The sequence below is a fragment of the Hibiscus syriacus genome, unplaced genomic scaffold (assembly GCF_006381635.1).
Source record: "Hibiscus syriacus cultivar Baekdansim isolate YM2019G1 unplaced genomic scaffold, ASM638163v2 tig00002237_pilon, whole genome shotgun sequence".
Taxonomy (NCBI): domain Eukaryota; kingdom Viridiplantae; phylum Streptophyta; class Magnoliopsida; order Malvales; family Malvaceae; genus Hibiscus; species Hibiscus syriacus.
This window is the reverse complement of record NW_024061918.1, coordinates 4,253,704-4,279,196: the sequence shown is the minus strand read 5'-3', so window position 1 is coordinate 4,279,196 and position 25,493 is coordinate 4,253,704. Positions and strand designations below refer to the sequence as shown.

The 25,493-nt window shown below is 34.1% G+C and overlaps 1 long non-coding RNA gene across 1 annotated transcript in view; it reads right to left on the bottom strand.

Moving 5' to 3' along the window:
- Positions 1 to 4,909, bottom strand: part of LOC120142295 — a 29,259-nt gene extending 24,350 nt beyond the window's left edge. Inside the window, exon 1 of the long non-coding RNA XR_005517832.1 lies at positions 4,899 to 4,909. This is a non-coding gene — a long non-coding RNA (uncharacterized LOC120142295). The remainder of the gene's footprint in view (positions 1 to 4,898) is intronic.
- Between the last annotated feature and the right edge of the window lie 20,584 nt (positions 4,910 to 25,493).

Genomic DNA, 25,493 nt, shown 5'->3' with positions numbered 1-25,493 from the left:
TGGTATCATTTATGTAATGTTTGACGACATAGATGATAAATAAGTATATAAACTATATATAATTTTATTTTAGATACCTAAACTATTTTTTTTATTAAAAGAGATACTTAAATTTTATTTTATTATTATTTATTTTCCACCCATGTTTTCATTAAAAAAAACTCTCAACCAATTTTTTCTCAACCATTTTTTTTTAAAATAACAAGGATATTTAATTTATCGGAAGCCGTATCAACAAACGTCTTGCCAATTACAGACTGAACAAATACAGTCGAGAATATCAAAATAAAATATAACAATGATCGCTTAGAGATAGCCTATAAACAAAACCATTAACAAGTGAAGTAACGATGTACATAAACTGAACACACCAACAGCTCCGGGCAACAAACATGGAGGAGAGAAACTTGAAGAATAACCAAAAAAACCAACAGACAAAGCGATCTCCCCTTAACAACAATCCCTTCCGGCACATACATGAGATAATCAACGAACCGTTTTGTACAAACAAACATATGAATCATGCCACGAGAAAGCAACAACCATGTATTCAGAAAAATCGAGAAGAAAACCAATAAAAAATCTGCATCGAGAGTCCAAAAACACCGGTAGTCATGATACCCTTTACTAGAAGAAGTGCCAAAAGTATTTTTATAATAAATACGATAAAATCTAACTAAAAATGACAGGGTGGACCACCACCACTGCCATGAACAAAAAAAAATTAAAAACCATCCAAGGGAGAATGTAACGGCCGCAGAGAATGAGGAGCGTACAGAAATTGATACCGACAAATGATACCTTTTTTATTTAGCATTATTTTATTTAAATTTTTAAAATTATTTATATATTATTTTACAATTATTTTAAATTGAGTTAAAAATATTTTAAAATTTATATATTTTCATAAAATATGTACACTCATTATAAATTTTATTTATTTTTTAATAAAAACTTATATATTTTTTTATAATTTAAATTGATATATTTTATATATTGTAATATTAAAAAATAAAGGTTATTTAAACATATATTTTAATTTTAATATTTTTGAAATAATTATTTATCTTCTAAAAATATTTTTAATAAAATATTAAAAATATAAATCTTAAACAAAATAATCTAAGAATATTTTCTAATCATATTTTTCAAAAATAAAGTTAAACTAATTTTTTTTGCAGCCGCTTTTGTTAGTAATTACTTAGGAAAAAGGGGATATATGCTTTTTATTGTATGCCACCATCACAACTTTTGACAGTGACCTATTGCGCACCTTCTCTTTACTTCTTTTATTTTTACTTTATTTTTCTTTCTTTATTGCTTCACTTGGAAGACACAACACTAACTTTACCACGAATTTTCCCTTCCCCCAAACACCCTTTTATGGGGTTCATAATTGGATGGCAAAAGTCATAGAGCCCACCAATTCCGGTACAAAATGAAATAGATAGTAGTTTTTTTTATTAATGTTATATGTAGATAGGACTGAACACATAATTTTTATATTATATTGATAGATTATAACTATAGATTTATAAAATTTTAAGAGTAAATTTATAAAACTATAGGAAAGACAAAATAATTTATTAATAAAAAATATAAGTTATATAAAAATTTAAAAGTTCCTAGAAGTAGCTATTTCTCCCATGCCTATACAAACAATCTCAGCCTTCTCTTGGCTTCTTTCTATTTAAAAAGGAAGTGTAAACATTCCCTTTAACTCCTCAATCCATCTCTTACTATTTGTTACATCTATAATGTTATTCAAACCTAAGACTTTCTGTAAAGGATCTAACATCTCATCCCACGAGATCAACTCATAGTTAATATGTTGGCTTTATCGAGCAACAGAAAACCACCAAGAGGGGGTGAATTGGCCTTTTAAAAAGTTTTGTGGAAGCAATCAAAAAATAAAAAAATTTTGCTCATCTGTTTAGAGTGGTTCGACTTCTAAACCAAGTCTACATCCACTACCTTAGCCTCCACACTAAGGATTTCTCAAATCCACTAGATTTGCAAACCATTAAGGACAATGTGTAACCTTACAATGACACACAAGATTTATAACCCAAAACCTTTCTTACACTCAACAGGAATTAAAAATTTAGTAAACAAAAGAAAATCTCACAAAGGAAAATGAGTTAACAACTAATTAAGCACACTCCCAAATTATACTTAAGCATGAATAAACAAGAAGGTCACTAGTGTATTACAAAAAATATGACAATTTAGCTCTAAAAACTCTTTTGATGTTGGATTGATCTTTCAATTGATTTTCCTATATTTCTTCATTTGAATCTTGATCACTTTTATGTCTTTTAACATCAATCTAGCCGTTTGGTGCCATTGGAGATTGAATAGAGCCGTTAAATTCATTATTTTTAAGCATTTAATGATCACCTACACATTTAGTATCGATATCAGATGTTGGTGTTAAGATTGAACCTCCCAACGATCAAATTTATAGCCGTTGAACCACCAATATCGATACTGTTTAAGTGAGTATTGATACTCACCCACCGATCTCGATACCAAGGCCATGGTATCGATACCAAAAAGCCCTATGGAATTTTGGTATCGATACTGACATACTGGTCTTGAGACTGGGAGGGGTTTTGGCTGAAAATCAAGTGTTTTGAGCTTTAAAACAATATTTATAAAATGTGAATTTACTCAATAACACTTGTGATTATTTTCCACACTTAAAAATGCTTTCAAATTGTTTATGACAAATTATTTATAAAAATGTGAAATGCAAATTTTGACAACTTAAACCATTTAAAAATCATGTTATATCAGAATCAAAAGTTAGTTCAACAATCTCCCCCTTTTTAATATAACAAAACCTTTTGTGAAAATTTGCTTTAAAACTGATTTGTCATATTTTGTGAAAAATAAAATCTCCCCCTTAGAAAAACAAATTTTGGCTAGCAAATTGAAATTTTTTCACTAATAAATATTTCTCCCCTTCTTTTTATAACATTAAGCTTCAAAAGAGAAAATATGTTAGTGTAATATGGAACTCAAATATTCAATACAAGGAAAAAGTCAAATTTTGCTTAATATACATAAACATGTTCATAAGCCTTAGATCAACATCAATAGTTCAAACATTAATCCATAAAGTACCAAAATAATAAAATATCAAACATGAAGAAACATAAATTTCCAAAATAAAATTCATATAGTGCATAAACCCAACCAAAATGTAAATCTCCTAAAATGGCAAATGAAAGTCTATTCTTCAGGATGCAGTGGCGAAGGAGAGGGAGGTGTTAAGTGATGACGTATCGAGCGAATGTCATTCTTAACCGCATCCAAGCGAGCATTTATATTCCCGAAGCCTTGAACCATGTAATCATACAAGGTCTTCATCGATATCTCCTCTTGAGGTGGAGGTATCAGTGGCTCATTCATTTCATGTTCTTCTTCTTCTTCATCATCGTCCGCAATCTGTCAATGATAAGGACCCCATTCACTGTATTTTCATTGAAGTCCCAATTGGCCTTATGGGTCAATTTGAGATTAATGACACAAACGAGAGGAATGGAAGGGTTAAAAGCGGTGGACACTCTAAGTTTCTCCCTAATGATGTAACTAAGAATACAACTGTAGGGAAGAGTTTTAGAGTAATTACCCCATTAGAGATGATATCGACGAGGTCTAAGAATATAATCTCGGCAAAGTTTGGATGAATATTGTTCTTGATGTGATAAAACTATCAATAGTCACAAGAACGCATATGGGTAGCATTACCACCGAAAGAGTGAAAAAACCATGTGGTCGCGTGTGTGAGTGTACTAATTATAGCACACAATTCTTTGCAAGTATACACAATTGATGCAAGTAATATAGTAGTGAGTGAGTATCGTCTCCACAGGGATTTGAGGGATTTTTTAAGCAAACTGTAGCATGTTACTAACTAAATCTAAATATATATGTATATTGGTGTAAACACTTGGGAATGTTGTGGCAAAATGGAATGTATAAGATGTATGGAAATATGATGGTAATATGGAATGTATAATATGTATAGAAATGTGATGGTAATATGGCAAATATAAAGTATGAAAATACTGAGGCAAAATAAAAAGTAATAGTTCAAAAATATTAAAGCAAATTAATTTAAGAATATGGGAATGAATAAGATAGCTAACAACCTCACACAAACAAGATACAATTTAGGTAATTGGTAGGGTCACTAAGGAATCCTAAGCCTTGTCTTCAGAGATGGTTTAAGCTTCTATGACTTATTTGCTCGACAGAGTTTTCTAAAAGTGTTCTTAGGCTATCTATAGTAAAGAACTTGATAGAGGAAAATGCTACGACAATAGCTCTCAGCGTGAACTGCATCAAATTCTTATCGATTAAGTACTACCCCTTTTAGTCATTGAAATCATTTCCTTATCTCTAAGGTGGATTAAGACCTAGTTAGCAGTTAAGCCCCATTGCTCACATAGATCTCACTTGGTTCTCTCTATACTAAGCATCAAACTTAAGAAATAACTTCTCCCGTAAGCTCTTACAATCCTAAGTTAATAAATACAATTAGCAAAGCAAATAATAACATAAAAGCATCAACCATTCATTAAACAAAAACTTAATCATCCATAGTTAACCCACACAAAATAAGGTTAGTTCATGGTAGGGTACAAATCATCCAAATAAATAATTTGTTACATAACAACCCATAAAATAGAAATGAAATGAAAACACAAGGATAGAGAAAACTCCCAACACGCTCGCTGTCGTGGGCTCCTTGGGCCACCGTGAACCACCTTAGCAAGCTAGCTTCTCTCAAAGGCCTAGCTTGCTGCCCCTTTAAAGTTTGGATATGGAGGACACCACGATGAAGATGAAAAATGAATAAAATAGATGCTTTGGAAGCCGCATTTCACTCTTGCCTACCTCATCCTTTTCCCAAAAACACTCTCCTTTAATTCTAAGGTATCATTATCTATTTATACTAGGGGAATGACCTAGGGTTTTGTGCCAAATTCCCATTGTACCCTAGGTGTCATTCCATTCACGTGAGGGGGATGTAATGATGAGTGTAGTCCTCACATGGAAGTTGGCTGGAGGGGACCACGTGTGGGATGGACAGCTGACCCTTCATAAAAAAATATATTCCTTTCTTTTGTCATTTTCTGTTCACAGGAATACCGCTCAGACTATTGCATCATTTTTCTAATGCTTCATGAATCCATAATGCTACAACAAATATCTTTTCTCTCATATGCTTTCAATCATCTGCACATCAATAAATAACCAAAACTTTCCCCACTAAGCAACACTAGTTGACAAAATAAGATGCTTCAACATAACAACTCCACCATATGCAATGATATGATCCTAAATGCATCTATATGAACCTAAATAAGCCTTAAGATAATCATTAGCTTAAGTGAAAAGGCACATAATATAGCCTTTTTATGGGTTTATCACCATGTAATGAGGAGAAATAATAAAAGGTCGGGAAATTCGAGATGGGTAGGGATATCACTGGGGAACCTCTTCATTGTAACATATGTAGTTTCATTGAAAAGACCATCATCGTCATGGATATTTAAGTGGGTAGCAATGGAGAAGGGACTAAGAGTAAATGTTTTTCCCATTAGATACAACTATATCCCAATAACTCTATCCTCGTTATCTTCGGCATGGCCAAGAATAACATTAGAGAAGAAATCATGAATAAGATTTGGATGAACCTTGGAAGGAATGCTAAATAAGTCTAACCAAAACCACTTAAAGATTATTTCAAAGATAGAGAATTGGTAAACCCACGACATAATAAAATTTGGGTCAATGGTACACTCAAAATGGATGGGTTTAGTTTTGTAAAAGTGATTGAATAGGCTAAGAGCATTAGGGTCCCTAAAGTAAGCACTTTCAAAACTTACAGAATTAAAGGATTAACCTTGGTGGGTAGTCCCACTAGTCCTAAGATGCTTTAGGTTCGTTTTAGAAGGCATTTTTTGACCAAAAAATGGATATGACAAAAAACAATATTCGTTTGGGAATTTTATCGAACACTTGGAGGACAAACCTAAAACAAGGATTCTAGGTAAAAATTGATGAATGGATTAACCACCTACAATAAAAACATATAAAATGCAACCCAATAAACCAATCAATATTATCAAATTTTTATAGGTGTCGTTTTGCATGTCAAAATAAATTTCTTCTTGAATAAAATAAAGGAAATTAAATATAGTATAGGAGAAGTAAGGGTCGATCCCACAGAGAATAAGGAAGACGATAAAATTCTTGGCTTTTGATTTTGACCTTTGGCATGAAATTAAGTAAAATAAATAAAAGGGGTGGGGGTTTTGGTTGAAGAAAAATGATAAGAAAAATTGATTTAAAGAAAATTGATAAAGGTAGAATCTTGAGAATTCAATGGATTAAATCAGCCTTAGGCATTCGCTTTGACTCACATTCTTTGGATCATCGAAATAGATATACCATTCGGGATTCACGTCGGTTACTTTGTCTACAAGGATAGATCCTTGCGACTACTTGTATACCGAATACCCAAGTACAACTCTTAGATCTCAGATTTGGAAATTGATCTAATCAACATTAATTGTTGTAGATCAAGAACCTCTAAGCACATAAAACTGACTCAGATAGTTGTTTCCATGCAAACCGTTTCCGATATCAATTCTCACTTTAGCAACAATATGCTAGTTGTGTTCCCCAGGAAGTTCATTTGCTATCAATTTTCTGATTCTTCCTCCCAAATATTTAATTGAAAAAACATTTTGACCATCGACTATCTTTAGTTTTGACTGGATAATGTTGAATGGGTCTCCTAGAAGCTACTGACTCACTACCACATCATTATTTTATGCCCACTATTCCAGCCTTGATTCCAGAACAAAAAAAATGCAGTTTTTGGTCCTTTTAAGCACATTTTCCTAGAAGTCACTGTCCTGACAGAAAGCACATAAAAATGTCCAAATCAGTAATAAACATGAACAATGAAATAACATTTAAGCACAAAATAAACACTAGCCAATTTTATTCAAAAAATGCATAAATTTCCAAAATTTCAAAACCCTATATACTCATTTTTAAAATAAATTTGAGAACCATGATATATAATCAATGTAAAAGTGTTGAAATATGTATATAAAATATTTTAGAAATAAAACACATTAAAATCATGATTCAAAACATTTAAGAACAATTTTTTTTGAAGAATAAGAGTATGAGTTTATTTAAAAATTAACTCTAATTTAACGAAAATTGAGATGATGTTAATGCAAATCCACTAAGGATGATGAAGGAATGAGGATTTCGACACCAATTTGTAGTTGAATCGAGTAAAAATGAGAGATTTTTAAGAGAGGGTTTATTTTAGGGTTTTAGGAGTATGATAAAAATGAGATTTCTGGGAAAAATAACCTATTTAAGCATGAATAAAGGCCCCAGTCTTGATACCAGTATGGGCGATATCAAGACTCCCTGCCCAATATTGATACTCTACAGTGGTATCGATACCATTTTGGCTACTAGAATTTCGTTATCGATACCAACATGTTGGTCTCGATACCAAAAGCTTTGAAATGTCAAATTTGACATTTTTTTACCCTTAAAAGCTTTTGGAATAAGCACCTAATGATTTGAAGACTATAAAATGCACTAGGAACTTATTTTAGCACTAAAAATTTAATTTGATACTAAATTAAAGCATTTTCGTAGGCACTTTACTACATAGTATATAATGGACTTTTTAAGGAATTAGCTAGTTAGAACGAACAAGGTCCAAAACAAACCGCAAAGATTGATTTGTGGGAATATACAATCAAGAACAAAAACAAATAATATTATGTAGAAGAATGAGATTAAATGAAAATGAAATATTTTACCACTTGAATTACGGTTGATTTGTTAGGTTGCCCTTTGTTCAAGTGTTCTTTCTTAGTGTGTCTAGAGCCTTTAAATACCTTGACATTGATCACATTTGTTTCAATACACCTACAATAGACAATTGTGCAACTTTTGGTATCCAAATTTTTTTAGGTCCATTAATGTCAGTTCCAAGCAATTTAGTCCCCTTAGGTATCCATAGAGATAAAATATCCTTGCATTTAGTAGCAATGGGACTTTTAGGGACCCATATACGTTTAACAAATTTTCCTTTATAAGATTTAGGGGAATAAATATGTCTATTGTAAAAGCCATTTTTGACAAAATTTGATTTTGAATAATTTTTTCCTTTTATTTTTGATAATTTTGTCAAATCAATTTTATTTTGATGATCTTCATGAACTTTTAAAAGCAAGTTTTGCAAGTCTATATTCGTTTGATCAAAATCATTTAATTTTTCTTGCAAATCTTTTACTTTGTTTTCAAGTTCACTATTAGCTTTAGAAAGCGAGTCATTTTCAATTTTTAATTTTGAATGAATCTTTTTGTGTTTTGAAATCATGACTTCACATTCTAACACTAATTCATCATAAACATCTTGCAACTCATCAAATGAATATGAATTTGGATTAGATGAGTTAGAGGATACCTTATAATATTCTTAGATGGCCATGAGGCAAAGGTTAGCTACTTCATCCTCTTTATCATCAGTGATGTCTTTATTACTCCATGTAGCCACAAAAGCCTTCTTCTTTGGCTTGCTATATCCTTTCTTCTTTAAGTGAGGACAATTATATTTGATGTGCCATAGTTTTTTGGAAATGGTAGCATATAATATGATTATTCTCCTTCTTATATTCGTGTTTCTTCCCTTTTTCTTTGGATGACATGAATCACTTAAATTTCTTGAAAAGCTTGGTCATCTCTTTATCTTCTTCATACACCTCTTTACTTGTATCATCTTTATCTTCATTGGTGGACTTGAGAGCAATGCAAACATCATTTTTCTTCTTCTCCTTATTTCTCTATCCTTTTTTTTGAAGACTTATCTCATAAGTAAACAAAGATCCAATGATCTCATCAAGGGTATACAACTCTAAATCCTTGGCTTCTTCGATGGCGGTAACTTTTCCTTCCCAAGATGTCGATAATGAGGCAAGCATCTTTCTCACTACTTCTTCATTGGGATAGACCTTCCCAAAGTTCTTTAAGTCGATGATTATTGAAAAGAATCAACCAAGCATCAACTTTATGTCTTTATCGGGCTTCGTCTTGAAAATATCATAGTTGAGACTGAGAATGCCAATCTTGGACTTCTTGACTTGGATTGTTCCTTCAAGAGTGACTTTAAGCTTGTCCTAAATTTCTTTATCATTGGAGCATGAGGACACTCTACTATACTCATCGGGCGTAAGTGCACAAAAGAGAATATGCATGGCTTTGGCATTGAGTTGAGCTAGCTTCCTATCTTCGTTGGTCCATTCCAACTTGCTTCATGGAGGAATAGGTGAACCATCAATGATGATATCCTAAACTGAGTAATCGGTAGCTTGAACGAACAACATCATCCTATTATTCCAGTATGAATAATTTGCACCATTGAAGTATGGTGGTCTTATAATGGATTGAGAGTCTTCAACATTGTAAGAGCCAAAATTTGAAGCCATCTTTATCGATTGATTTGTGGAATTTCATAGAGCTTTTATAAGACCTTATAAAGGTTGTTAAATCATTGATAAAAACCCTTTATGATACCAATTGTTGGTGTAACACCCCAAATTCTAAGCTAGTAGTTTTAGGTTTACCCGAGAGGTAAGTGGACCTCGCAAAATTTATAATTTAAGTTGTTGGGCTTAAGCGGGTTGGATATGAGCCCAATTAGCCATAAAAAGGAGGTTTTTGAAATATAAAAAGATAAAGAATAACTAAAAGCATAATTCTCCTATTTTATAAAGATAAACACTTTTTATTTTTTTCATCTTTTTCTCCTCCCCATTTCTTCATTTTCCTTCTTCTTTCTCATCTTCAAAGGCCAAAACCAATGGTAAGTTATTTGAGCTATTTCTTATATCCAAATCATAATGAGAATGGATATGGCTAAGCAAGGAGCTTTATTTCAAGATTTAAACATTAAGGTAGTATATTTATAATCCTTTGGAATATTAAGTTTTCATAAATATAAAGAATTTACTAAGATTTAGATATTTGAGCATTTGAGGGTTAATCTTTAAATTCATGATCAAATCACGTTTCAGGTGTAACGAATGTGTTTTTATGACACATTAGAACCTTAAATAACTTTCTAAAGCTTTAATACATGATTAAGAACCAAAACAAGTCGTTTGTGATGATTTTTGGGTGCTTTCTAAACCTAAACAAGTCATTTCGAGTTTGAGTATTGATACTTGGATGAACAATATCAGTACTGGATGGTTTGGGAGAAATTAGGGATTTTAGGCTGGGAGTATCAATACTTTCAGGTAGAGTATCGATATTTCCCTTACAATATTGATACTGGCCTTATTTTTCAGTAATAGAATGCAGTTTTGGTACCGATACTCATAGGGGTATCGATACTTAATCCTAGGGTATCGGCACTGCAAGTAGAGTATTGATACTACTCACTTTGGATGGTCAGATTTGACCTATTTAAGGCCTGTCAGGGATAAAGACGATACGTAACAGTAAGACTTAATCTGTGGGTGATATAAATGACCAAACATACCAAGAAACACTCGTGGGAGTTGCTTAAAACATATATAACCATTTTAAGCAAAATATGTCAAAATATCTTTAGTTGAACACGTATACAAATAGTTTAGAACGAGAATCGTTACAGGGGATTTAACGACAAGTGATACGATGAGTAATTTAGTTTCAGAAATAAAGAAAAGCGTGGGCTTCGAGAACGTCAATGGACCCATGAATTATAAGTCATCCCTTCAATTGAAGGTGTATAGAAGGGAGACACGACAAGAGCAACTAGAATATTGCTACTCAGATTTGAATGTGAGTCAGGTATTGGGCTAACAAATAATACAGTCGGTGAACAGTAAACACAAAAATCATCGTGAAACTAAAAAAATAAGTAGATACTTTGCTAGAGGTAGAGAATAACTAAAATGCCCTTAAGTAATGAACGAACATAATACAAAAGCTTAATAAATAACATCAGTAACAGACTAATAAGCCTTCGCATAACGTTCTAGATGAGAGAATGAGTGAGATAACAGTTAGTGAGAGGATAACTTCACTTTAGTGAGTCCAACTATGCTAGAGTATAGCCAGGTTACTTTAGTTTCCCTATTGGGGTATTGTCAGTGTGTGAGGCACTTCAAGGGCTAACTAGGGCGCGAGGCCCAAACACTCGCGATGAGTGGGTTAGTTATGTCAGTTTTGTGTGGCCCTTTTGTCTTAGACAAGTATGTATAGTTGCATCAGTCTGGTACAAAAGATATCTTAAAGCTTGACTTGAAGGATACGTGGGACTGAGGTAATGATTTAGTTGAGTGGGAATTTTATCGATGCTATGTGACACCACATTCCCCTTTCATGATCTACCTGATGGATATGTGAGGACCATGAGATCTTTTAACAACTTATTGAGAATTGTATCTAAGCTATATGACACTGCGTTTCCTCAGTAACTAGAGTCTGATTGCTCTGTGAGACAAAATATTTGTTAAGTTTGCATTCATATAATACACATTACAATCAGGTTTGCATTAAGATAATTCATATTAGTATTAATGTCGCATTTAGATAATGCATAGCAGTTATAGTCATTAGGGTTAGACACCCTTTAGAGGTGTATTCATGGAGAGGCCCTTAGTAAAGGATTAAGAGAAGTATGAGACTCCTATTTCAACAATAGATAGTTCACCCTTATATAGGTAGCACTTGATCTAGATCATACGTGTACCTACTACTTAGTATCATGTCTTTAGCATACTTGTGTTTATGAAACTCTTAATGATGCTCTAGATTAGTGATTATACTGCTTGGCTTTGTAAGCTCAGCCTTCAGATATTTTTCATTAGCAAGTCAGTAGCTTGGGCTGTTCATGGAGCACCGTCGTAGTAGGACTTCTAGCATCTCCGACAGAGTACTATATTGTGGCTTTAGTGGGCATGTGTATATAGAACCTTATGTATTTGAGTTATAAACCTCAAGATGTATAATTTTATTTTAAATTATGTGTCATGGACATCCATTTTATAAAATCTTTTCATATCAATTATTTATGTTTTATTTACGATACCATTCAACATGTTTGAAAAGAAAACGAACATATTTTGAAAATTAGTGGTTATCTCGGTAGACCAATATGCCATTTTAGGCCCATTTGGGTTTAGGGTGTTATATTTAGTGGTATCAGATGTTAGGTTATGTTGGTCCTAGGATCTAGTGCTCAGTTTTAGTAAGGCGTCAATTAATACATGTCCTATAAGTGCTTAAGGTACTTTTATAAGTTTGGAGTCCTGATGGTGTTTCCTTTCTTAATCTGTGTTGTAGAGTTTTTGAATGGTCAAAAGTTCTAAGTGTGTTCTCAAGGATAGGATGGAGAACCAATCCTCATATCCCGATAGCGTCACCATGGGATCCTGTTAGGAACAAGAGTCGCAGATGTGACTTCTTTAGAATTTTAACTTCCACTCTCAAGGAGATAATAGACGCCATTCCTCGAACGCATATTGTGCAACCTGCTACCAAGAGTACGTTAGTGTTGATAAATCAATCAATAGAGAGATTAAGGAGATATCAGACAATTAACTTCTATGGTTCAGGCGATGATGATCCTATTTTGATCGATCAATGATTAAGGGAGACCGCGAGGACTTTGAGGCAACTTTACCTTACCCAGAGGGTAAGTTAGAGTGCATCACTATTTTGTTCAAGGGTGATACTATCGGTTGGTAGACGACTGTAGAGATGGTTCTATAACCAAAAGTGTATATGTAAGATAAATTCCTAGATGAGTTTAAAGGTATGTATATCGACGAGGCACACATAGATTGTTTGAGGATGTAATTCTCTTAGCTAGTTTAGGGAGACCGCTCAATGTATGAGTATGCGAGAGATTTCCTCCAGTTGAGCCATTACACTTCAGAGTAAGTTTCTACTGAGTTCTTGAGGTACAAAAGGTTCCTTGAGGGACTTCATATAAATATCCATGAGCAGTTGGTGGCAATCCCACCTAGTGATATGATCTCGTTTACGTGTTCTGATTCATATACGAGTGTGCCCGATCATGAGTCTAGTAAGAACTCCACAATACTTTAAATGTAATTTGAAATTCACAAACAACGTAAAATATAAATGGATAAATAAAATATGGAAGTGGAAAGATGAACGATATGTTGAAATGGATTAGCAGCGTAGGAAGACTGATACTTGTGCTTAAGGAAAATAAAGGACGAAAAAGGTTGGTGAAGATAGTAGGGAGTTGGTGTGTAGTATGAAGAATCTAAGGAAATGGATTGTGACCCGTTAGCTATATATAGCTAAGAACCAACAATATAATATGATGGAATTGAGGTGGAAAAGGATGGAACGTGACCCACTAGCTATAGGTGAGCTAGGAATCAACGTTATAATAAAATTAAATGGAGGAAGGCTTTAAGACTGACAAGAAACCGATAGAGTTCTAATCCAAGAACTAAAATGAAAGCATCCTTTCAAAGAGTTTATTATGCAAAAATTTCTAAGTACAAATGCCATGGGGGCGCTTATTTATAGTGTTGATAGGCACCATATGAAGAGTTTTTACAATTAAAATAAAACAATCACCTAAATGCAATTGAATTCAATTAAATGACTTGTCATTCTTCTTATCCTTTGATGGCTGACCATGTAGATTGAAAATGGATGAATTAAGCTTCAATTTAAGATAATTCTAGCCTTAAATTCATCCAAAACGGAGGGGTGACTCTTGGGCTGCCTTGTTTTACTTGCAAATGGAAGAAAAGAGGTTAAATGAAGTCATAGGATGAATGTGGACATCCTAAATGTCCAAATTAGCTTGTCTCTTCAAATTCCTTGCTTATTTTGTCACTTAATTTGGTGATTAAATGAAATAAAATCACCCTTCATTGCTTGTTCCCTTAAAGAATATGATCAGCCTGCAAAAGATGATAAAGGCCTTGAATGCTAAGTTTTGAATGATGGTTATTGCATGTCCCCTTGCTTGAACATAAATGGCCTTCAATGGGTGATAATATTAACCTTGAATGCCTTGAATTGGTGAATTAATATAGCCATAAATTTCTTGTCTCTTGGTAGAAGGTGAAAGGACTCTTCCTTGGCTCAAACTCTTCCAAATCATCCTTGTATAAAATTCCCGAAATAAAAATTCCAGCCTGCACTATCTTCAATAAATCGATCATATCTCAAGCTCTCGTTATTGTATTGAGGTGATTCAAAAGGCGTTGGAAATATAAGAGATAGAGGAATAATTTCCAATTGATTTCTAGACCAAAAACGTCTGTATCACATATAAGACATTCTGACTGATATTCTTGCATCTGTTCAAACCGTTTAACTTCTCTCATGCACCTAGACACAAAGGTGAACTTTATTCAATCTTTAATTGAAAAGATGAATGAAACAATTAAGAGTTAGTTTAATAAATTAACTAGTTTGATGAATGAACTAGTTTAATTAATGAGCTAACTTTATTAAATGAACTAGATGCATAAATGAAGTAGCTTACTAAATAATCTAAATGCATAAATGAACTACTTCCCTAAATGAACTAGTTGATTTAAATGCAATGTGTGCTTAAATGAACATCAAACTTATTAAATGCAATGAATGTCATGCAACTAATAAATTCATGCAATGAATGATATCATATGATAAGCATATCCTAAGAGGTAAATACAAACATATGATAAAATATAGTGAATAAATGAGCAGGTATAAGATGAAGTAAGGTAGAACTCCCTTTGAATCAGCCTCAGTGAACTTCAATGATTTAATCAGATCAAAACAAAAGTTAGGGTTGATTGGGATCACATCATTCCCTCTCTCTTTAAAGCGATTTGTCCCTAAATCGACACTTACTATGAATGAAAACAATTTTGATTTCCTTTGGGTGGGGAACTTCTTTACTTTTGATTTACACAAAATCCATTCTCCGGGATCAAGATCTTCACGCTTGTAAACCTTATTTTTATATGGTCCATTCGAATATAGACATGTATTTTGGATCTCTCTTTTGGAAACATCATATTCTTTGGTAACGAGAGTTGTCTTTTGAACCTTGGCTTGATTCAAAATATCACCTCCATTGATGAAGGAACTTGTCCTTTGAATCACTCCTTGGCCTGAGAGGTTAAGACTTTTGATTAAATAAAGTTTATCTTCAAATCCTCTCATCTTTCAGTGTTGTTCTCTTTCAAAAGGATGTCTCATTTCGTTTCCTACAATCAAAACTAGATTAGTAGAAAAGGAAATCAGATTTAAAGAGATAGGGAAAACAAACCCAAGAATATTCAGTGATAGTGGTTGATGGTTGAGGTTCTTCATGGAAATATTCATTGGTTCATGCGATCTTTCTTAATGGTTTCCCTTGGAACCATCATGCCAATTGGTTAATGCATGAAGCTCATGTAAACCATCATTGAATAAATGGTTTAGGTTTGAATGTGCACAATTCTCTTGGATTCCTTCAAGTAGGTAAGTCATGCCAAATTTAATATTCATTCCCTTCCATATGATGACCCTTGGGTAGGTGGATAGCCTTTGCTTCAAATAATTTGTTTGCAAAATGGAGAGTGGCAATTTCATCTCAAGATTGCAAAGAAACTTATCATCGCAACTCAAAACATCAGTTCCTTGTTTTTGAATCATCCCTCTGAAAAGTAAATCAAAGTTAGAAGTAAATAATTCAATAATAAAAGAAATGGAAAAATCAAACCATGGAGGATGCTTGATGATCTTATTGGGCACTAGTTCCTTGGTGATAGAAAACTTCATTGGATCCTCCTTTGAAACATGATTAAAGCATGGACGATGTTCGATCATCTTTAGGATTGGCAATGTGATTGAAATGTCTCTTGAAGTGATATTCTCATCATCCTGAAACAATGAAAATTCAAGAATAGAAGAAGAATGGTTAAGGTTGTTAGTGCAAAATGAAATTTGACATAGACTCTCTTTTGCATAAACAATTTATTTTTCAAACTCATTATTTTCACTCTTATCTTCTTTTTGAATTTCTTTTTCAATGTCACTATTTTTCTCTTTTTCTTCGAAAATCTCCTCTTTCCCCTCTTTATCACAAAATTCTTTTTCTCCGCTCTCAATGTCTTTTTCAACTCTTATGTCTCTTTCTTTGTTACAAATATTTCCTTTTTCTAGTTGTTCTTGCAATTGTGTTTCTTTGAAAAAATTGTCAAAACACTTTTGAAGACGAGCTAGACTTTCTGGATTAAAATATGCAAAATTCCTTGGCTCACTTCGTGTTGAACTTTTGACATTGCTTCTTGTTAGAAAATTGGGGTTATTCTTGTAAGATCTTCTACTACAATTGGGTGTAGAACTAGAAAATGATCGAGATTCGTTTCTCCTTTTTAGTTGTGTTTTGATCTTCGCTGGACATGTTTTTGAACAAGAAGGTCGTTCTATCATTTGCTCCAATTTCTTTGAGATTGGGTCGAGATGCTTTTGAAACAAACTTCTTCTTATATCTCTTGTCATGGATTGCATTTGCAAGTTTGGTGCACCACCATCATTTTGATCGTCACCTCCTGAAATATGAGAATTGTCTCTAGAAGTACGAGACATTATTAGTAATAAAACAAATGCAAAAATAGACCTCACCAACACAAAACCTCACCAATACATCCAAATAACAAAAAATTAATGTTACTCCACTCGTGTTTCACTCGGGATGAATTTTACCCTTGATGTTCACTCTTGCCTTTTACCGCTCTTGTTTTCTTTTAAAGTTCTTGTGGAACTCCCTCGAGGTTTACAAGGCGTCTCGTAGACTTCGGCTGAAACAATTGCGGCTTGGTTGGAGAATAATGTGAGTAAAGAAAGAAATGGCTACAAGAAAGAACGAAGATGAGAATAGGTAATGAAATCGTAAAGATAATGAAAGAAATAATGAAACAAATAGGAAACCTTCTTAATTGTTTTTTTAAAAGATGAAAAAGATTGTTCTCGCCTTCTTTAAAAAAATTCTTTTCTTTTTTTTCAATTTTTTATGATTTTTTTTTATTTTTTACTAACCCGGGAGAGATAAAAATGACACGATACGCTTACTGAATCAGCTAGTTCTGATACCAAATTATATGATCTTGATTACATGTTCCGAGTCATATACTAGTGTGCCCGATCATGATTCTAGTAATAACTCCACAATACTTTGAATGTAATCTGAAATTCGCAAACAACATAAAATAGAAATGGATAAATAAAATATGGAAGTGGAATGATGAAAGATATGTTGAAATGGATTAGCAGCATAGGAAGACTGATGTTTGTGCTTAAGGAAAATAAAGGACGAAAAAGGTTAGTGAAGATAGTAGGGAGTTGGTGTGTAGTATGAAGAATCTAAGGAAATGGATTGTGACCCGTTAGCTATATATAGCTAAGAACCAACAATATAATACGATGAAATTGAGGTAGAAGAGGATGCAATGTGACCCACTAGCTATAGGTGAGCTAGGAATCAACGTTATAATAAAATCAAATGGAGGAAGGCTTCAAGACTAACAAGAAACCGATAGAGTTCTAATCCAAGAACTAAAATGAAAGCATCCTTTCAAAGAGTTTATTATGAAAAAATTTCTAAGTACAAATGCCTTGGGGGCACCTATTTATAGTTTTGATAGGCACCATATGAAGAGTTTTTACAATTAAAATAAAACAATCACCTAAATGCAATTGAATTCAATTAAATGACTTGTCATTCTTCTTATCCTTTGATGGCTGGCCATGTAGATTGAAAATGGATGAATTAGGCTTCAATTTAAGATAATTCTAGCCTTAAATTTGTCCAAAAAGGAGGGGTGACTCTTGGGCTGCCTTGTTGTACTTGCAATTGGAAGAAAAGAGGTTAAATGAAGTCATATGATGAATGTGGACATCCTACATGTCCAAATCAGCTTGTATCTTCAAATTCCTTGGTTATTTTATCACTTAATTTGGTGATTAAATGAAATAAAATCAGCCTTCATTGCTTGTTCCCTTGAAGAATATTATCAGCCTCCAAAAGATGATAAAGGCCTTGAATGCTAAGTTTTGAATAATGATTATTGCATGTCCCCTTGCTTGAACATGAATGGCCTTCAATTGGTGATAACATCAACCTTGAATGCCTTGAATTGGTGAATTAATATGGCCATCAATTTCTTGTCTCTTGGTAGAAGATGAAAGGACACTTCCTTGGCTCAAACTCAACCAAATCATCCTTGTATAAAATTCCCGTAATGAAAATTCCAGCATGCACTGTATAAATCGATCATATCTCAAGCTCTCTATATCATATTGAGGTGATTCAAAAGGCATTGGAAAGATAAGAGATAGAGGAATAATGTCCAATTATTTTCGGACCAAAAAATGTTTGTATCACATCTAGAATTAGAAGACATTCTGGCTAATATTCTTGCATCTGTTGAAATCGTTCAACTTCTCTCATGCACCTAGAAGCAAATGTGAACTTTATTCAATCTTTAATTGAAAACATGCATGAAACAATTAAGAGTTAGTTTAATAAATGAACTAGTTTGATGAATTAACTACTTTAATTAATGAGCTATCTTTATTAAATGAAATAGATGCATAAATGAAGTAGCTTACTAAATAATCTAAATGCATAAACGAACTACTTCCCTAAACGAACTAGATGATTTAAATGCAATGTGTGCTTAAAAGAACATCAAACTTATTAAATGCAATGAATGTCATGCAACTAATAAAACTCATGCAAATTCATCCCATGAATGATATCATATAATAAGCATATCCTAAGAGGTAACTACAAACATATGATAAAATATAGTGCATAAATGAGCAGGTATAGGATGAAGTAAAGTAAAACTCCCTTTGAATCATCCTTGGTGAACTTCAATGATTTAATCATATCAAGATGAAAGTTGTGGTTGATTGGGATCACATCACCTAGGGTACTTTCAGAGTTGACAGACAAACTAAGGCTATAGAGAGGGTGCAGACTATGAGGAAGAGTTTGCTGGACGAATCAGGCATCCCAAGTAGGAGGACTTGTGTGCCAAAAGATCTATATCATTTAGTGGCAGATAGATGATAACTTCCTAAAAAGACTACTTTTAAGGCCTTTTTCACTTAAGTTATTGTTTGTTTAAAATCTCATTTTAGTCATTTTAGGATCATGTAGTTGCATATAGTTGTATTTGTGGTGGTATTACTATTTTATCTCTTAAGGATGCTATATGATAGAAATGTGCAGTTGTTTGTGGTGTACAGGAAATAGCTTGCAAAAGGCCGCACTGGGAAGTAATGTCGTGGCGTCACATGTTGCTTAAGCAGATTGAAATGCATTAGCATTTCTGGCACAAAAAATGACAAAAAGATATTTCTGTACAAGGACAATTGGCAGAGAACATGAATGATGGATGTAATCGCCTGCTGGGGGACCACTGCCACCTGGAGGATAAAGTTCACGCATAAGGTGTGACTCTAGGGGTATGATGGGTGTTTGGAGTGCAACAACCTCATCATTACCCCTAGATATTTTTATTATATATTACACCTCACAAGGGAGAGAAAGAGGAGGAAGATTATCAGTAATATTTTCTTATCTTTTTCATCGTATCCCTTCATTCTTCCTTGAGTGGTGTTCCTCCATTGATAAGCTCTAAGGAGTGGTGAGCTAGACATCCGAGAGGAGCTAGTGAGCTAAGTCTTTTCGTGGTGGTTGAGGAGATTTCCGGTGGCTCGCGTCTAAGGCTTGTTCTCCCTTCCCTTTGCTACTATTTTTCCATTTATTATTGGGTTGTTTGGAACAAATATTTAATGGCTTATTCTGTGGATGATTCGAACCCCACCATGAACTAACCTTATTTGGTGGGTTATTTTGATGGATGTTTAACTTTATTTTAATGGTAGATTTATGTTTATCTTTGGTATTTGCTTGCTTTGCTTATGAATGCTTTATCGTCTAATCTTGCAAGAGGAATGAGAGTGTTCATTTCTTAGATGAAGGCTAGGTGTTCGAGAGAAACTTAGCTAACATTACTTGTAGTATTCGAGAGAAACACAAGATAAGAACCACATAAGCAATGGGCTATAGTATTTTCTTAAGTTTTGAACCGACCTAGTAATACTATATCCTAATCTCTTAGTACTTGAGAGAGACTAAGATAGGATTTCAACAACTAAAAAGGGTAGTTTTTATCAATAGTGTAGGTTGCCATATCTGAGACAGAGAGGAGATGTCGTGGCATTCTATTCTGTTAGGTTTCTTTTACTAGAGATAGCGGGAGCATTTTCAGCAAACCCTGTCGAGCAAGTGAAGTTTAGATAAATTAAATTTGCTTGAGAGATAAGTTATAGCATCCTTAACTCAATCCCTACCATTCATTCCAGTGGAAGCTTGTCATGTAAGGATTGTCAACTTATCATTTATTTGTTGTTTTACTGTTTTTCATTGCCTTGACATTTCACTCATTTTCACCATTAATATCTTTTCTTGCCACTGTATTTCCATTTGCTACACCATCATACCATCAATCCATATCCACCAGCATACACTTTCCATTGTTGTGACATTGTGCATATCAACACTAACTATACTTAGATAGAGTAGTGTTTTGCTTTGGTTAACCTTTTGTAATTTCAACCAATCCCTATAGAGACTATACTCACTCATCACTTTATTACTTGAGCGATTGTGTATACTTCCACATTATTTACATATAATTTTATAGTACTCACAACAAGCAACAAGTTTTTGGCGCCTTTGCCGGGGATTGGTAGCCTGAAGTTAATTAGTTTTTCTAGAGCCATTTTTTTGCATTTTTATTTGTGTATAGTTTACTTGATATTTTTGTTTTATTATTTTTAGGTTTATTTAGTGTATGCCTAGAAGACATTCTGAAGAGCCATTGGAACCAATAGAACCTGAGATTCAAAGACCTTTTAGACAAAGGAGACATGCTCAATGTGCTCGAGGAAATATGTATCAAATTGGAAACCAAGGCATTGGTCAGGATGACAAAATTCTGAATGCCGAGGCATTACAAATGTTGAACCTGCTGATAGGCCTCGTGTTATTCGCAATCATTTAAATATGATGATGGATGATCTGAATCCTGGAATTGTGACACCCGAAATTCAAGCTGCACATTTCGAGTTTAAACCAGTCATGTTTAACATGTTGAATTCCATTGGGAAGTTTAGGGGTATATCAACTGTAGATGCCATGCAACATATTCGAAATTTTATGAAAATTTGTGATTCTTTCTGCTAATAAGGAGTGCATGAAAATGTTCTGAAATTAAAGTTGTTTCCGTATTCATTAAGAGACCGAGCGAGGGATTAGTTGAGTGGTGTACCGTCCAGTTCAATGGAATTATGGGCTAATCTTTGTAAGAGTTTCATATTGCAGTATAACCCTCCGAACAAGAATACTCAGCCAAGGAATGACATAGCATCTTTTTGCCAGGGCGACGACGAATCTATGTATGAGTGTTGGAATCGTTACAAGAGTTTTCTTCGAAAGTGTTCAAATCATGGTTTTCACGATTGGACTGAAGTAGTTATGTTCTATATGGAGTTAATGCACCCACGAGGATGATGCTTGATGCCTCGGCAAATGGTACATTGTTGGATAAATCACCTATGGAGGCATTTGCTATCTTTGACAGAATTACTAATAATGATTATCAATTTCCTTTCTCAAGGCTTGGGAGTGGGAGGAAATCACCGGGAGCATTTGAGTTAGATACCAAGGATTCGGTGTCTGCTCAACTCTCAGCTATCACTAATATGCTAAAAAATTTAGAATGTTCCACCGATGTGAAGGAAGTGAAAGCAACTAGCTTGGTATGTTTGTTATGCCAAGGCAATCATCACGAAAGCGAATGTCCGACCAACCATGATTTCATCAACTTTATAGGTAATTTCAAGCGAGACAATAACAATCCTTACTCTAACACTTTTAATGTAAGATGGCGACAACAACCTAATTTTTCATGGGGAAATCAAGGAGCCCACAATACTAGTCAGCCAGCTAGGCAACATAATCACAATGAGCCTCAAGGTTACCAAAATACTATGCCATGGCATTATACCAACAAAGGAGCTTCATCTTTAGCGAGCATGAGTTCATTGGAAGTTACAATTCAAGAGTTTATATCTACTACGAAGACAATACTGCAAGACCATTCTACTTCACTTAAGAATCAAGAAGTTTTACTTCTAAGTCAAGGCGCCTTACTTCAAAGCCATAACTCGTCTCTGAGAGCTTTGGAAGGTCAAGTTGGTTAGATTGCTATGACATTGCAAGAACGTCAGCAAGGACGTTTTCCAAGTGACACTGAAGTTAGTAAAACACACAGAAAAGAGCATTGCAACGTGTTAACTCTTAGTAGTGGAACACAAATTAATCAACAAGTCAAGGCTAGTGGGACACAACATGATGACTCTACTCCCACTACTGACAATGGTGAAGTTGAATTACATGATGATATTATTTTTAAGAAGGACAAGGAAGAGGGTTCCACTATGGCACTAGATTCTGATGTAAAGGAAAAAGCAATTCCTATTCTTGTAGTTAAGGAAGCTAGACTTACACTACCCTTCCCGCAAAGATTGAAGAAGCATAATGATGAAGTTCAGCTCAAGAAGTTTTTGAACAATCTTGATCAAGTCCATATCAACATACCTCTCTTGGAAGCTATTGAACATATGTCAACATATGCCAAATTTCTCAATTAAATCTATACCAAGAAGAGGAAAGTAGAGACTTATGAGACAGTTACCAAGGTAACAGAATTTTGTTCTTCATTGAGTTAGTTACCGCCAAAGAAAAATGATACAGGTAACTTCATTATTCCTTATTCTATTGGAGCTAATTTTATTGAAAAGACACTATGTGATCTTGGTTCAAGTGTCAACTTAATGCCAAAATATATATTCTTGAAGCTTTGCATAAGGGATGCAAGACCCACATAGGTTATTTTACAACTTGCCGATAGATCCCATGTTAAACCTGAAGGGAGAGTCGAGGATGTCATAGTAAGGGTGGATAAGTTTGTGTTTCCAGTCGACTTCTTAATTCTAGATTGCGAAGTTGATGCCAAGGCACCTATTATTCTGGGAAGACCATTCCTAGCCACTGGTCATATTTCGATAGACTACGAAAAAGGTAAACTCACTATGAGAGTGGCTGATCAGTGTGTAACAGTTAACGTGTTTTGAACTCTAAAGTATGTCGATGACACTGAAGAATGTCAAGGCATTTTTGAATTAAACTTAGTAATTGAATAAGAAGCTGAGCAACTTTGCCAAAATAATTTTATTCAGTTAGCAAAAAATGACTATTGGATGGATGATGAAAGCTTAGCGGAGTATGACAACTTTCCAATTTTGGAGGAGAAATCTAGCTTACTACTAGTTAGATCAGGTATGAATTTTGAACTTCTGAATTTTGATGAATTTATTCCTCCTAAGCCTTCATTATTGCATGCACCTACTCTAGAGCTTAAAACTTTGCCAGGGCATCTTAAATATGTTTACTTGGGTAGCAATAGAACTTTACCGGTGATTATTTCCGCTAACCTTACTGCTAACCAAGAGCAATGTTTGTTAAGTGTTTTGATGCAGCATAAGAAAGCAATTGGTTGGACTATGGCTGATTTGAAAGGAATTATTCCTACGATCTGCATGCACAAGATTCTGCTTAAAGATCGCCACGACAATTCAATAGAACCACAAAGAAAACTCTACCTTGTTATGAAGAAAGTTGTGGTGAAAGAAATACTGATATAACTTGATGCTGGACTGATTTACTCTATCTCAAATAGCTCATGGGTGAGCCCTGTACAATGTGTTCCGAAGAAAGGAGCCACGACGATGGTTACTAATGAGGATAATGTGTTATTACCCACTCGCACTGTTACCGGATGGAGGATATGCATGGACTATTGTAAACTCAACAAAGCTACAAAGAATGACTATTTTCCTCTACCTTTTATCGACCAAATGTTGAATCGATTGGTCGACAAAGCATTCTATTGCTTTTTGGATGGGTACTTGGGGTAAATCAAATTGCCATCGCACTAGAGGACCAAAAATATACTACATTTACTTGTCCCTATGGCACTTTTGACTTTAGGAGGATACCTTTTGGACTCAATAATGCCTCGACAACATTTTAGTATTGTATGCAAGCTATCTTTTCAGACATGGTTGAGGATTTCCTGGAGATATTCATGGATAATTTTTTTGTTTCTGGAGATGATTTTGAACGATGCCTAGGAAATTTGGCAAAAGTTCTCGAGGAAGCTGATTTGGTATTGAATTAGGAAAAATGTCACTTCATGGTGACTGAAGGCATTGTGTTAGGCCACAAAATATCTCACAAGGGCATCGAGGTAGATAAAGCGAAGATTGAAGTAATTTAAAAGTTGCCACCACCAACTTCGATCAAGGGTATAAGAAGTTTTCTTGGACATGCTGGATTCTATAGAAGATTTATCAAAGATTTCTAAGCCTTTGTGTACATTGCTTCAACAAAACCAACCCTTTGTGTTTGATGAGTTATGCCTCGGTGCATTCACTGAGCTGAAACAACAATTGATCTCGACACCTATTGTAGTTCCTCCCGATTGGACATCACCATTTGAGCTAATGAGTGATGCAAGCGATTATGCCGTAGGAATTGTTTTGGGGGCAACAACTAGGTAAACGTTTTCATGTTATTTATTACTCGAGTCGTACATTTAATGAAGCACAATTGAACTACACCACCACTGAGAAAGAATTACTTGTCGTGGTATTTGCTTTTGATAAATTTGGACCATAACTAATAGGCACTAAAGTTATTGATCACACTGATCATTCGACTATAAAATATTTAGTGAACAAAAAGGATGCAAAGCCTATACTTATTAAGTAGATCTTACTTTTGTAAGAATTCAACTTAGAGGTGGTAGATAGAAAAAGAACTAAAAATTATGTTGTTGATCACTTATCTAGGCTAGAGAACAGTTCTGAATGCCATGAAACTGTAGATATTCAACAGGAATTTCCTAATGAGAAAATTTTATATGCCACGACAATACTGTGGTATGCTGACCTTGTTAATTTTCTTGTTAGTGGAATATTGCCTTTTGATTTAGACAACCAGGGTAAAAAGAAGTTCAAGCAAGATGCAAGGTACTATTTTTTGGAAGAACCATATTTGTTTAAGCATTGTACCAATCATCTCATTAGATGATGTGTACCTAAAGAAGAACAATACGACATTCTGTACCATTACTATTCAGCCCTGAGTGGAGGCCATTTTGGTGGAGCAATGACTACTGCTAAGGTCCTGCAATTAGGCTTTTACTGGAAAACTATGTTCAGATATGCTCAAGTATTTTATAAATCTTGTGATCGATGCTAACGAATTGGAA